The sequence below is a fragment of the Lagopus muta genome, chromosome 4 (assembly GCF_023343835.1).
Source record: "Lagopus muta isolate bLagMut1 chromosome 4, bLagMut1 primary, whole genome shotgun sequence".
Lineage (NCBI taxonomy): Eukaryota > Metazoa > Chordata > Aves > Galliformes > Phasianidae > Lagopus > Lagopus muta.
The window spans coordinates 18,912,728-18,927,802 of record NC_064436.1 but is presented as its reverse complement, the minus strand read 5'-3'; the positions used below and the strand labels follow the sequence as shown (position 1 = coordinate 18,927,802).

General features: G+C 35.4%; 1 long non-coding RNA gene across 3 annotated transcripts in view; it reads right to left on the bottom strand.

The window, feature by feature from the left end:
• LOC125692235 (uncharacterized) overlaps positions 1-15,075 on the bottom strand; it is a 35,442-nt gene extending 20,367 nt beyond the window's left edge. Inside the window, exons 1-4 of one of the 3 annotated variants that reach the window (XR_007376533.1) lie at positions 11,078-15,075; positions 8,988-9,126; positions 6,567-6,657; positions 4,139-4,224 (exon numbers count right to left, since the gene is read on the bottom strand). This is a non-coding gene — a long non-coding RNA (uncharacterized LOC125692235). The remainder of the gene's footprint in view (positions 1-4,138; positions 4,225-6,566; positions 6,658-8,987; positions 9,127-11,077) is intronic. The other 2 variants (XR_007376532.1, XR_007376531.1) reach the window with 2 other exon arrangements.

Below are 15,075 nucleotides of genomic sequence, written 5' to 3'. Positions count from 1 at the left end.
AAAGACTGAGAAATAATTTAAAGATGACCTATGCAAGGTCAATGGTGAATTAAAACACGTAGGGGAAGAGGGGGATGGTAAACTAGTACAGTACTTTTGAAGAAAAAATAATTCATAAAGCCAGAAGCAGCTTCTTGGAAGAAGAATGTACTACGTAAGAGAGTTAATGTTACACATATCTGTACCGCAAGAATGCCTGGAAGGCCTGTTTCAGATCATGGCCTTACTGCATTAAGCATTATATAAATCAAAACAAACTTAATAAATAAACCAGCTAGAGTTCAGCCTCCAAAGTCTCCTCTGACAGCAACAGGACTTAAAGTTACATCACATCACAGACCAAAGTTATGGTTCTGTGCTGTTAATTACGTATGAAGTCACAGCTGTTAACACCTTGTTATTCCCTGTCCTTCACAGTTACACTACTAGAAAAATAGGGTTAAAGAAATTCAAGTTTGAGCATTAAGAATAAATTGAGGCTAATTTACACAGAAAAATTGAGAGAGCTAATTAGTAAAGGTATTTTAATGTTTGAAATTAAAAAAAATCACTTCAAACATTTAGAGTAAAATCCTGGGAATTTGAACTGAAAATAACAGAAGTAGTTTTAAAAGGCAGAGAACTAAAAAGTGTTTAAGCAATATGAATAAAAAGTCATCCTCAAGGGGAAAATTCTACAGTATCAGTGTATCAAAAAGCAATTTTTGCTTTCTCCTAGCATAACAAGATCAAAACTTCATATTCAAGTGTAGAAAATTATAACCTACTCTACCAAATACGTAACATTTCCTCATGTAGCTTAATCGCTACAGGAAAAATATCCTTAAAATGCCAGTCTCTATCTCATCTTACACTAATGAGAAATGAGGTTCTCTTAACAGAAATTTGCATTTTTAAACCCACGATACACATCCTTGTGAGTATATTTATGTATATTGAAGCAGATAGCAAGAGACTTTGCTTTTAATTTTTTAGGCAAATGTCCTAACTTTAGAAGCTTTGACTCCTTTGAAAAGACATATTTTGGTTTTAGAATTTTGCTGGCTATAGGTTTAATAACAGAATCTCAGATATTTTATTTTGAATTTTACAGCTGTGGTAGCTTTCACCCCTCTTAAGCCAGGCCCTACTTTTTCTGCCAAAAACGTGCAATTACTTGATAACTAGCAGAATCTGACTTAAACTTGTATCCTCAGTACTGACTTCTCAAGTGGCTATCACAAATGGCCACTGAAGGGCAATTAAACTGACAAGATTGCAGCAAGTGGGAAGCTTGCTTATCTTGTACTTGTCAACATGTACATAGCAGTTGTCCTCTCTGCCAGGAGCCCCTAAAGCTCTGCGAATTGGAACCTCCTGCTTCAGCTGACTGCTTGGCAAGTTGTTCTTGCACTACAGCTGAACACTGATTTTCTGGATGAAGGTTTATTTTATTTAAAATTTCTGAAACACAAATCACTGAAATTAATTTTTTAAACATACAATTTCACTGCACTGTTGGATAGATAAGTGTTTTATATGCAATTCTATTCCAATAAAAAGAATTTTAAAAATAGTTTTGGATCTGAGCTGAATGAAAAACATTTTCCAAATTTCCAATGATTCAACAACGGTTCGGTGATGCGCATCCACTAACTGCATCTCTAATAGTACGAATGATCCAACAGAAGCTGCCATGCTCTTACAAGCACATTATTTTAAGGAAAATCTGGGAGCTGGGCCAACTCTGAAGTCAAAGACTTCCCAGCCCAAGAAACCATTGTAAATACTGTGCTAATACACACCTACTGAATTAAAGCCACGATCTTCTATGATATTACTCTCATATCATATACAACACGATATTCTATGGTACTATGAACTGTGATAGAACTATGGTTCTATGATATTACTGTGGTAAGGACATACTAAAATAATTCACTAGCATATCATCATTAATTCAAACTACATAATCGTGCATATTGAAAGTGGTGCAATTTATCCATTGAGGAGACAGGAATAATAAAGTCATTTATCCTCTGCATTAACCCTGCCAGATGTATCTTTTAATTTCACTACATTAAACGATAATTATTTGCATTATGTTATTCGCTAGTAGTTACAAGAGAGTGGGGTCACATTCATGCATAAAGCTGAGCATTTTAATATTAAAAAAAATTCGATTTATAAGGAGCCAACAGATAATGCAAGGCTAGATACAAGGAAACATGTAGAAGGCAGATGCCTAAGATTCTCCAACAAAGTGGAAGCAATAGATGTGTTAGAAGAGAAAAGCATGAGCTCTCCATCCTGTCAGACAGCTACCTCCCATTCAGCTAGGCACCTCTGAACATCTGCCCACAGAGCCTTGCTCCAGGTTACATGGAATGAGCAGTAAATCCATTTCCTTCAAGATCCCACTAGCTCTTAATCATTAGAGAGCCCTTCCTTTTTTTGTTTCATTCACTAGGTTTAGAATAAGAACAGCATAACCAAAGCAGTATGACACAGGACTGAGGGACATAGATATACCTCTTTTCCCTTGAAGCAGTTGCAATTGCAGTCAAAAGTTTTGGAGCATTCTTGATTTCTGGGGCTAGTTTTTGGTTGTTTGTTTGGGGTTTTTTTTGGGAGGGGGGAAGAGGGAGGGAGGGGAAAGAGGAGGCAAGCGGAGGGATGGTTTCAGGCTTAAGAAAGTACAGTAAGATGGTTCCACGCTTCTTATTACCTTATTGCCACAAATAACAAACGATACTTGTTATCAATTAACCCACGCAAAACAACCCACTGTACAAGGACCAATTGTGGTAAACAGAGGACATTCACACACAGACAAAAGTCATTCTGGACAATAACTTTACAAACTATATCTGACTCACTAAATTCTATCTTGTCATTCAATCAGTATTCCCCCATATTACTTGTAAAGTAACATGATACTCCATGCAAATAATGAGGACAGTGGAAAAAACACTGAAAAAAGTTCTAGAAACCTTTCAATTGACTTGAAGGGAGAGTGAAATAAATAGGTTTCCTGGGAAAATATGAAAACAAATGGTTTAATCCCTGCTTTCATTAGAGTCACTGTGGAACAAGAAAATCTTTCCAAAACTTAATAACTTCATTTACAGCTATTCATCAGCACTAATCCAGAAGGCTTGTTGACATCAACCTATCCCTCACCATTCAGGAAATTTACTTCTTCTTCACTTCCCTTCTCTCTACAACATAATTTAGAATTAAGAAATCTGAAAAGTTCACCAGCATAACATCTACATTCAAATCCTTCTCCGTCAGCAGCATGCTATCAGTCTCAGTAGAAAGTGGTTAACACTGTTTGCAAAAGCGTTCCTAACACATTCTCCTTGGTTCCTCAGTTAATGCCAAAATAACTGATAGCTGAAGTGCTATACATTCTGTCTTCCTGTGTAATAACAACTCAGTTTTACCTTAGTTTGGGGATGTTAAATACTGAACAGATGGATTTGATGCATTATTCTATTTACTCTCTGACCCACCCAGAAAAAACTCAGCCAGGAAGATGACAGGCATGATGTACTGGAAAACCCAAATCAAGGAAGCAAAAGCCAAACAAAGCAAGAATAAAATTATTCTGCAAATTCACTTAATCTAACTCCAAGTTTTAAGGTTTCAAGTTTGACCCTCCTCCCAGCATCATTAAAGCCTTGTTTTGTTCCCCCCAAGTATCAGTCAGCAGATACATGCTAAAACCATCCCACAGGATGGGATGAGCTCATGCTTGAACTTTGTGCTTCTGCAACATACTTGTCTGAAAATGAACAAGTAGGTTTACTTTTTTCTACAGACACTTCACTATTTGCTGGAAAAAAGCAATAGACATTAAACCTTACATTCTCATTCCTGAAAAGAATGTTTCTAGTTTCCTGTTTCTAGTTCACTTGGTCACCAGCCGTAATCTGGATGATGAGTGATGCCATGATCATAAATCCTTATCTGACATGAAAACTGATGTTAAAGTCTGCCTTTAGCTTTTGAGTTCCTTGTCTGTGCACTGCAATGCAAGTCTGCTTTTCATAACAAATATAAAGAATCTTGAAAAGGTACATACAACTGTATTTGGAACTGCAGTAAGTGTTAGAGCTAATTAATCTATTCACGTTTTTATTAACATTCTCACCTTGTAACTGAAGCATTACTCAACCAAACTGCTCCAAAATTTCAAGAGGAATCTCTGTAAACAACATTCAACCTTCAGTTCTCCACCTAGGAAAGAATTATCCATGTGCATTATTTATCTATTTCTGGTTGATCATAGTCAGAGCTGTTTGATTTGTCTTGGAAGCTATCAATTCACATATAACAATAAGTATATAAGGCATTTATTAAAGCATGGATTAACTTATTCTTATAGAATAATTATTGCCAGGTTTTTTTGTTACCAAAAAAAAAAAAAAAAAAACTATATTATAAGCAGCAAGAAGGAACTGTGTTTACAACACAGAACCAGTTTCATTACTCCGAAACCAGTTTCCTCCCACTGAATTTAAGGAATTAAGAAGTTTTAACTTCCAGCTTGCTTACAAAAAAAAAAAAAAAAAAAAAAAAAAAAAAAAAAAAAAAAAAGCAAGTGGAATATTTTCATTATTTAGTTTAAGAAAAAAAAAGTATTTCTGAGTCTTTGAAATAAGCACTGCTCAAATGAGTCAGATAAATTCACATTAAGAAAATAAAATCAAATTAATACTCTTCATGGTATTTTCTTAATTGTTTTTCTATGTGAATACTTTCCGGGTTCCACCCAACATCAGGATCTGGCTAAGATATTGAAGTAAAGCCAGAAAGGACACTTTCATGCTCTTTCCAGCTCACAATAAGCTTCTGGCATGCAACTCATTCAGTTGCCTGTGGAACAAGAAGAAGAAAGTGGCAGGGAAATGAGCATATGCCTGACAGCAGTTAGAGTCAGCCACCCAATGAGGAAGCAAATTATAGCATTCAAAGAAGCAGAAATAAGTAGAAAAGAAAAGCACATCCAAACGCAGAGTAGTCATCCTCAGATGCAATCTTCCTGTGTTTGTTCCACCTTCTATAATACGAACGGGCACAAGACTTCAATTGTTCATACCATAAATATGTTTATAGTTGACATTTTGAAGATACATTTCTAACGGCCTATGAATCTCTTTATGAGGTTGATTTCCACACTGCTGAGTGCTTCATTAGAAATCAAAAATGTTCAGTGCTGCTTGGGATTAGATGCTTTTAAGAAACACAAGAAGATAGGGAATTTGTTTGAAAACAGGTAGTAGTCTGACAGCTGCTATGACAACTCATTAGTGGTTTCTGACTGCCCAAATGAAAGTTCATAGATATTTATTTGGAATGGACACATCTGGAAAATAATCATAAAGGCCCAAAGAAAAATGAAATAAAACATTTTTAATAGTTATTTAACACACTTGGGCTCTGACATTAAAAACACTTGATTTTCACATCCCTGTAAAAATAGTAGAGGTGAAGGGAATTACTGTTCGGTCCCTTCCTGAGTACGAGTTTATAGTGGGAAATAAGAAGCAAAATACTCATTTCTTAATATTTTAGTTACAGGTATATAAACCCATCAGTCCAATAACCAAAGTAAGTCTTCCTCAAATTCTGATTCCATCCTTTGTCCAAAACTCAAGATTCTAAACCACATCCCACTTCACGGAAACTCCATATGCCGTGTCTCTTCATCATTTCTCATTTACTTCATTCAAAAAGTTTGATTAATCTAATTTTTACTACAGTCATTAAGCTCAAGGCTAGATTTTGCATTTGAGAATATTTTTGCATAAATCACAGGAAATCTAAGGTCTGCTAACACTGAGCAGTGTTTGACCTCAAAACCTTTCCCCTTCTCCTAGTTTGCAAGGATAACTTTCCTCCTTAAAGTGAAAGACTACAGCGAGGAAAACAACTGAGATCTAATGTTTTTTTTTTTTTTAAGCATTTCCTGAAGTTGTTGGCTTTCTTTTTTCCCCACCACTGGAAGATGAAGATTAATGAAAAGACAGAAACATATAACTCCCATGGAACAGATATTCGTTTGTGGAGGAAGCAGGTCATACAGTACAAAGATAAATATTTTTTCTTGTCTAACAGGTGGAAAGTCATACATGCAACTTTTTCAGAACAAAGAAAGGAAAGTCATTTCATTCCAAAGCGTGTCCTGAAAAAAAAAAAAAAAAAAAAAAATCCAAATCCTTCCATGGATGAGTTTTAACATCACAACAAGCAATCAATTTTCATCAGAGCAATTAGATTTTTTTTTTTTATTATTTTTTATTTTTTTTTAAAACCTTTTGTTCTTCCCTTTTCTCCTCCAAGGTTCATGGTATAATTTAGGATGGAAGGGACCTCCAGAGCACATTTGATTCAACTCCCATTGAAAGCAGTTTATTCAAGACCTTGACTAGTTGCATTCTGATTATCCTAAAGAACAGAGATACCACCTATTCTCTAGCCAATTATTTCTATTATTTAACTACTCTGACAATATTTTTTTTCCTAATAACAATTCCCCTTCTTGCAAATGGCTTTGACTCTTATTAACTGCTACGTACCTCCAATAAAAGCCTGCCTTCGTATTCTCCAAATCTCCCATCAGATAGCTGTAGAAAGTAACAAAGTCTCCCTTTAGCTTTCTCTTAAAGGCTGGAAAAAAAAAAAAAAAAAAAAAAAAAAAAATCAACTCCCTCAACCTCTCCTTACACTTCATGTATTCATTCTCTGACCATCCTTGCAGCCTTCTCCAGGACTTGCTTCAGAATGTTAATACAAGGCCAGATCCCCTGACTCGTGTTTTCCTTGTCCATCAGAAGTGCCAGGTCCTTGCTGGAATAGTTGTCCCCTAACCCTAAACGAATCATCAAAACCAAACCAACCAACCACAAAGAGTTAACTATATTTATAACATTAAGAAGGCATTCTGGTGAGAGTTCCTAGTGCTTTGCTTTACCGTTGTCTTAGAACTCTATTGCTTTGTTGTGTTTTTTTTTTGTTGTTGCTTTTTTTTCTTTTAAATAAAGAGCTTGAATTTTGACGCAGAGGTCTCACATTGTAAAAAGATGAATGGGCAGAGATTCAAAATCTTACAAATGTCCTTAGAATATGCCAACTACAATTTCAACACTTATGTATGTACTGGGGCTACAGTGCCATTGCGTGATCAATAATGAATCTGGTATCTTTATTTCTCAGCCTAATGTCAGATCTTAATAATCTCATTTTTACAGAAAAATGAATTGACTCAATGTGAGTAATAAATAAAAGTAATTTACAAATAGCCTTGGGTTGAAACCAAACTATTTAAACTGTTGTTTAAAAAGGTCAGCTAACCAATATTTATTATAGTCAAGGGACTCATTAGCTTACATAATACCAAGACACAGGAGGAATTTATAAAGAAACTGTTTTGAAAGAAAGGCCTTCTGGAGAAAGGTTTCAATTGCCCTCATCCAAACTGAAAAAAAAAAAAAAAGAAAAAAAAGAAAAAAAAAAAAGAGAAAGTTTCCATTAGTCATTAAAAATTTAGAAAGCCCTTACACTGTGCTTTTAAAACCATCTTAATTGCATGAAATTTCTCTATCAGAGAAGACAACATATTCTGGTTGCTTTTTTAATTTCGCATGTTATAGAACAAAGACATTCTCCAAAATGGCTAATTAACAAAAACCCCTTGCTTTTAATATTAATAGACCCAGATGCTGTTTATGTAAACCTCTGACCAGCTCCTACAAAGTATGTAGCATTACTTATCAAAATTAAGCAAAACACCTCCTAAGACCTGGCTCCCAGGGTCAGTGACAGTTCAGTCATCTTTAGAGCACTGAAAGACTAAGGGAACTCAAAAAGCTTATAGTTTTGAAGGCAGGATACTAAACATTCTCAGCATTTATTTTTCATCATAGGATGCCTTATTACCATCATATTTTCTTATCTTGCAGTATTTTGTTCTCCTATTGTACTGAAAATAGAGCTTAAGTTCTTGGCAGACTGCTTCCCAGTTAACTCAAAACACAGAATCACAAAATGATTTGGGTTGGAAGGGACCTTATAGATTGAGTTGCAACCGCCTAGTTGCCCCCCACCAGATCAGATTGCCCAGGGCCCCGTCCAACCATGCCTTGAACACCTCCATTGAGGGTGCAGCCACAGCTTTCCCAGGGAGCCTGTGCTAGTGTCTCACCACCCTCTGATTAAAGAATTTCTTCCCTGCATCTAATTTATATCTACTCTCTTTCAATTTAAATCTGTTATCCTTTGTCTTGTTACTACACTCCCTGCTAAGAGTCCCCCTCCAGCTTTCTAGTAGGCTCCCTTTAGGGGACCTACATTGTACTCATTTTAGCAGGCACACATGAGGCATGCCAGAACAGAACAGCTATGGAGAATTCTGTAAGTGCTATCATCCTCAACAGATTGACATAGTAACAGCACCTCTCGTGCCATAAAATTTTACATGCCATCTTGAGATGTCAGATACCAGTTTAAAAGCATGAATAGATATAATATCCCATACATCCTAGATGGACATCCTAGCATATCAAATACAGAAAAGAGATATTAAGTTAACACACTTTAATAAACAGCTTACATCAAATTTATTAAAATTTAGATCTTTTTATGTATAAGTTTTTATATATCTATCCTAATATTCTGTATTTCTAAGAAGTCACAGAATATTTTATGCTCAAGTTTAACGATTCCTAGAATGAACAGCACATTTGGGCAACTAGCAAGTGTGGGCAACTGCATGGAATGAGATAATTAACACCAATTCAGAACGACAATATGTAGGCAATGATGTGGTACCCACATTCATTAGACAACAGTGCGATTTTATACATACTTCATTTTCAACCAGTTAACGATCTATTCTTTAAATAGCAACCCTGTGATTCTGAATGCTTGTGCTAGTCTGAAAGAACTATAAAGGAGCACTCTTAACTCACATTAGCCCTTTTGAAAAAGGGGTAACTTACCACGAAGCAGTATAAGTTTGAACTTGCAAACCAGTAGTTTCCATTGGGCAGCTTGTTCCCTCTGCATTAACATCAGTGCTTTCTACAACCAGTTTGAGAGTCTGCACCATCAACCTCTGTGAGTGAATCACTTTTTCCACTGGAAGATATTTTGTGTACAACAAGTCACAGCATGCAGAATGCAGAAGCTCCATTTAAAAACATTAGTGTCAAGAATATATCGAGAGGAAGTGACACACTACTTGATATAAAGGATTTTTCTTTTCTTTTTTTTTAAGCCACAATGAGGAATAATCTGCAGTTTATGGGTAAGAACTTGCCAAGAATGAGTGTTCCAAACCCTTCTCCAGCAACAACAACAACAAAATCATAGCATGCCAGCTGCCAGCTCTGGTTGCTAAATTTCAGCTGGGTATAATTAGAAAAACCTCACATGTGGGAACTCAGGAATTAAGTTTGCTTAGCAAAAAATGCAGCAATCCTGCAAACACTTCTTCTCTAAAAGGTTTTAAAGTCCCTCACTACCACAGTTGTTTATTTCCATCTTTATAAACTACAACAAACTATTTTTCATTCTAGACTTCTCTTAACATCCTGTTGCAAGGTAGGCTAATAGTCTCAGAGTCATTACTTTGGTCTTTGCAACTGCATCTTTTGTTATGATCAACTTTTGTTTAACTAAAAGCACCTTCCATCTTCATAAGTTCCTTGCTGAAATCAAGGTATGCCTTCCTGAATAGTGTTTTTACTCAATAAAGTTCATCTGACATCCACAGCAACCTACTGGCAGTCAGCAAAAATTACAAGCTATCAGCTCTTTCCAGCACAAAATGAAAGCAATATATTAGGATCACTTTGCATGCATTATGAATTTCTTATTTGCCAGACAAAGGCATAATTGATAATATCAGTTAATAAAAAAACATATGTCCAAGTTTTAATATGCTATTAGCAACAATGGTGGGGAAACTGAAAGCTAAATTTAACAGTAGTAAGCAGCATTGTCTTTCGAAATTAATTAAAAGACTTAAAATAGTTTTGGAATTTTAATCATGAAACTGGAGCTTCCACTAGAATTGCCTGCCTGCCAAGAGAATCACAGAGCCTCAACTACTGCTGTTTACGATTTCCATATTCCAATAATTTTTCTGTAATAAAGCCACAAAACCACTAGATATTTATTCCTATTGGCTTTTCCGAAGTTCACAGATCCATCAAGCATCGTCTTCAGGAAATACGTTGTTCGTCTTTGACATCATTAGCCTACTTATGTTCCCTTCAACCTTTTAAGGAAGAAGAATTTGGTTACAGACAAATATGCTTCTGCACGTCACCTTTCTTTGTCATTATAGCATCAGTGCACCATATGCAATCAAGGAACTTCTTCAGGATAAACCAGAGAGCAGATGAACATATTCTGCAGATGGTCCCTCCTGTGAACCTAGTCCACATGGTGTAAGTCTGCACAGTCCTTCCCTCCCATATATTTCACACGGATACTCCTACATCATACATATGAAAACAAAACAAAGAAACAATCGCTTCTCTAGGTAATTTGTTCTAATCTACAACCATAACCACTAAAAAAAATACAGCTATATATCTCATCTGAATTTCTTTGACTAGTTTTGAGACACTAACTGTAACTATGTTTCTCTCTAGATCAAAGACCTCTGTCCATCACCAACTTAACCTAACTTGGAAGCTTTCTTTTGTTGTCAATCAAATGACTTATGAAACACCATGCCTTTCTGTAAAATACTTTCCACTTCTAAATTTATTATGATACTATTCTGATCTTTTGGCATCACCCCTCTTCTCTTAGGGAAACATAAGACTGCATTTGATGTTAATCTTCCCAGCTCTACAGAAGTTGTAAAGAACCATTCTCTCTCTCTTTCCTGCTGCTGCTCTGTACTTACAAAAATTAGGAAATCTGCTAGCCATTACAGTTTCAATGCGTACTGCTATATCGTGAAGGAAAGTACAACGATAACAGCAAGGTAGCAAAATCTTCGGCTGCAACAAATGAGGACAAGCCCAAATGCAGTGGCTACGGATACAGAAATGAAGGAAAAAAAGCTGCTTACCTTCAGAAGGCTTCAAGCATGCAGGAATCTCCAGAGCAAAATACCCTTGCTTCCACTGGCAGCCATTAAGTGAAGTCTGGGAAAGGGTGGCTCCTGGCTCTACCCATTCTGTTCACTCAGATAGATTGCATGCACCTGAGCTCCGCTGGGTTGGCCCTGCCTTCCCACCAGGTGGTCAATCACTGGTTCAAGCTGTGACTTAGCATTTTGCTACACCTGCAAATTAAGTCTCAATATTTTTCTCATTACAATGCCATAATACTTTTTAGCTTTCCCACCCTACAGAATTTTCATGTTATACTGGCCTTTTAACTGTTTGAACCACTGCCCTTGACCTACTTCTTGTCCCACACAAAACAAAGAAAAACAAAACAAAAAAAAAAAAAACGATGCCCAAGTGAAGGTACAAAATTTGCTGCTTATCCACTGAACTTGGTAGCTATTAGTTATGAAACGCTAAAGCCTATTAAAGTCATTTTCTGTAACAGAAAGATCTTATATTTTGTTATTACTCTTAGTAAATTAAGGCAGATCTACTTTATTTTTTAGAAAGATAAAAATGTAACACAGAGCTATTAAAAAAAATTACTAAATCTCATAGTTTTGTCTACTAGATCCACCATAAATGCTCTTTAAGTTATATTTTTATATAAGTTATATTAAGTTCTATCTTTAAGTTATATTTAATCTATTTTGAAAGACAAAAGGCACATCCATTTCTCTTTCAAATATCTCCAAGATATCTTGATACAATGGTCAGCATGAGAGAAAACTACAGCAATAGTGTTTGCATTAAAAAAAAACAAAAACAAAAAAACCCAAAGCCACTACGCCCACCAGTATTCAATTCCCTTCCCTATAAAATTTAGCAGTAGGAATTGAATTACTGTCTTCTACTCAGTTCCATATTACGTTGCCTTGAGCAGTACAGGTGCTCAAAATACAAATTATACTTAGAGATCATCCACGTTTTCAGAGGTCACATGTTTTGGGTTGTTCCTTTCTTCTTCCTTCAAGTAACCTACAAGATTCCTAACTATAAATTGTTCCTTCCAGCAACCACACGCCATGATTTTGCTGGCTATTTTTATTCATTAATACCAGCTGCTTCACAGTGCCTGGAAGTAACAGAAAAAATATGCATATATGTTTTAACCATATGGTAAAATCTGATGAAGGATGGCCTTTTATGTAGGATAATTCATAAACCTGCAGTAAAATTCAGTCTTATGCAAAAGGCAGAGCTAAAAGTATGTTCTCCACTTGAACTTTCAAGGACCTGCATCAGTTTGTTTCTGAGACAAACTCGGACACCTGAGTTTGCTCCCATAAAGTCAGCAGAGCAATATCTATTTTCCATCATGATGGACTTTCTGATCAAGTGGAAATAGGACTTACAATGACCTTCTGTACAGAGATAGATTTTACCATTGTGCTTGAAGATAGCAAAGCGTCATGCTGCAAACCAAAAGGTTCTCTTCCAACTCCCACTAGTCATGATACACTTCAGTTCCAAAAATGTTCTGTTGCCACTATTTGCAGATATTAACATATAGATTGAAGTTCAAAAGGGATGAGAGCTGCAAAAACTATGTATTCAAATGACATGCCCTAGTAGTCTAAGAGCAAAACAAAATTAAGAACATTACATTCTAGCACTTAATTATGTACATAAGACTACTTAAGCAAATATTTTTTTCAATGCACATGAAATGTTTCTTACCTCGTAACCACAATAATCCTGAACACAGAATCATAGGACACATCAAAACAAAATAAATCAAAATAGAGAGGGAACTGGGGTTTACAGAAGAGTAACAACAGAAGGTAGAAAAGAGCCACTTATGAATTAGGAAAGTTAGGATCAGAATCTAAACTAATTCCAGGAAACTAATTCTTTTTCCAGAGGTTACAGACCACTGTAACGTAAGTGCTATCTTTCCAGGATGATCTGCCAATTCAATTAATAGATTATTTTTAATTTGCTACATAACAAAAGAATAGGGCTTTTGTTTGTCCTCCCTCTACTGTTTTTTGTTGATGTTGTTTGTTTTTTTAAGACTATGTACACCTGTGAATGTTCTTTCACAGCAGTCTCCAGTATTTTCCCTGTCCCCACTTTCTTCAAGTTTAACGTATTTTTTCACTAATATAGCCATATTCTCCAGCATAAGAGAAATGGATATTCGAAACCTGCAAAGGGCTGAGCATTCATTTCTGCTGTAGCTAAATCAAAAAACTGTAAATAGAAAAATATATTTATATCACCTGGAACACAATGTTTTCAAGACTTACCACTGGCTTAAACAGAAAAAAAAATATATAAATGTGAAACAAAATTGTATCCAATTGGATGATTAATTGTCATAGAATTCAATTGTCAAACTTCTTAGACAAAAATTGTCAGACTAGAATTAATCTCTTAAAATGATAACAAATTCTATTTAACTAAGTGGTTATTAAAGCCACTTAAAAGAACATTAAAACATTAAAAGAGGATTTTTTTCATTATGTTCTCCATGAACATCAAGATCATTTAAACCATGATTTCTCTGTTCTTTGTGTATTACAAGAGGAAGAAATGTAACATCTTTAAAAGAGCCTTTGTGAAACCCTGAACAGTAATTACATCTAATAGCAGGGAGAATCTCTTTATCTTTGGCTTAACAATGGTATTAACTACTCTTTCTTTGCTATTGTGCATGTACACCATTATATTAAAACCATTGTAGTTGTATGTGCACTGATAAGTATTGCAAGGCCACACTGAGCATGCATCTCCGAGTAGGGAAGGTATTATGCTGAATGCTAAAAAGCTTCCTTTATCTGCTATATGTTTACTTTGGAAATATTACTCATTGATAAAAAACACAGCACACATTAAGTTTTCCCAGCTTTACATACCCAGAGGTGTGTATTTTTAAGATAACATTAGCCAGCTAATACCTTCTCGTAGAGCCACTGAGAAAAAAAATCTTCCTCAGAAGGCAATTCCAAGAAGGCTTCACATTCTGAATCACCACATAGAGAAACCAGTGCATGTCTCTTGCTCTCTACTGATGGTGTTAAGGTTTGGTAGGGTAACTTTTATAAGTAACACTGAGTGACCTGAAAGTGCTTACAACAATATCTTGTATACTGCCTTAATCTCAAAAAAATCCTACATTCTAAGTCTGAAAAAGACTCTATTTGCTCTTCCTCACTGATTTTCATACTACTGACTTTTGATATACAAAGCTTGGCTGCGTGGTAGAAATGTTTTCCTAACCAACAGCAGACAAAAAATGACACAAGATCTCAAAAATCATGTATTACTTCTGCCAGAGGCTAACACCTGTCCCCTGCACAAAATAACCAAGCTAACTAACCTGAATTAACTTATTAAGTAATATGGCAAAGAGCTCATTTTTCCCTATCAGTACTAGCCTGCAATCCCAATCAGGATAATGAAGTGGATTTGTCACTGAAGAAAACAAATGAAAATCAGTGGAAACATATGTTGTGTTTAAGATACTTTCTCTGTTTTCAAATTTCTTTATAAGAATATACATGTATTTACAAACAAGAATACTTTAATCTCTCTTGAACGTGAATATTAAAAATATACATATATGCTTCCCAACTGTCTCCTCAGAACCAGATTTGTTTTCTTTTGAAAGCAGTGTTTTCAAAAAGCTCCTTTGTATTTCATTTAATCTGATTTATGTATTTATTTGCATTTAATCCTACAGTTACTTACTCTTAGTACTAGAAACCTGTAGAACTAATTCTGCAGGCCAGAAAGGACCAGTAAAAAAAACCTCACCTCCTGATCAGAAGTTAGGAAAAATCTCATCTAGTAAAACAATTTAATCATATTGAGTCCACTTTTTGATCACCATCAGGCAACTTGTCCCGTGGACAAAGGCTAGCATTTCTGGTGCACACTCCCTGCGAATGAAAAAATCACCACAACATGAAAAACAAGTACAAATTTAGTTTGAAATTTTTTACTTCTA